Below are 523 nucleotides of genomic sequence, written 5' to 3' on the forward strand. Positions count from 1 at the left end.
AAATGATGTAAAAGGAAGCTGAAAAAGCTTTTATTTTGAAAAACAAAATCAGACTGACTTGAAATTGACATGGTAACATCGTGAGGTTGTATACTGTTGATCTAAAGTGGAATTACCCTGTGGAAACTGAAATCTTCCTTTTTAGAGCATTCTGAAATCACTGAAAGTTGGGTATAAATTATGGGCATTTTCAACAGGCCATTATTTTGGAAGGCATAATCAGAATTACTTGAAATTGATATGGTAACATCGTGAGGTTGTATACTGTTGACCTAAAGTGAAATTATCCTGTGGAAACAGCAATTTTCACTTTTAGAGCATTTTGAAATCTTTAAAAGAGTAGGTCGTATCTTGGCAATTTGAAAAGTCTTTTATTTTGGAAGGCATAATCAGAATGACTTGATATTGATATGGTATCACTGTGGGGTTGTATACTGTTGATCTGGAGTGGAATTACCCTGTGGAAACAGGAATTTTCCATTTTAGAGCATTTTGAAATCACTGAAAGGTAGGTCAATTGTGG

This window comes from Pundamilia nyererei, unplaced genomic scaffold (assembly GCF_000239375.1).
Source record: "Pundamilia nyererei isolate P.nyererei 1_Seehausen unplaced genomic scaffold, PunNye1.0 scaffold00478, whole genome shotgun sequence".
In the NCBI taxonomy this organism is placed as follows: Eukaryota; Metazoa; Chordata; class Actinopteri; order Cichliformes; family Cichlidae; genus Pundamilia; species Pundamilia nyererei.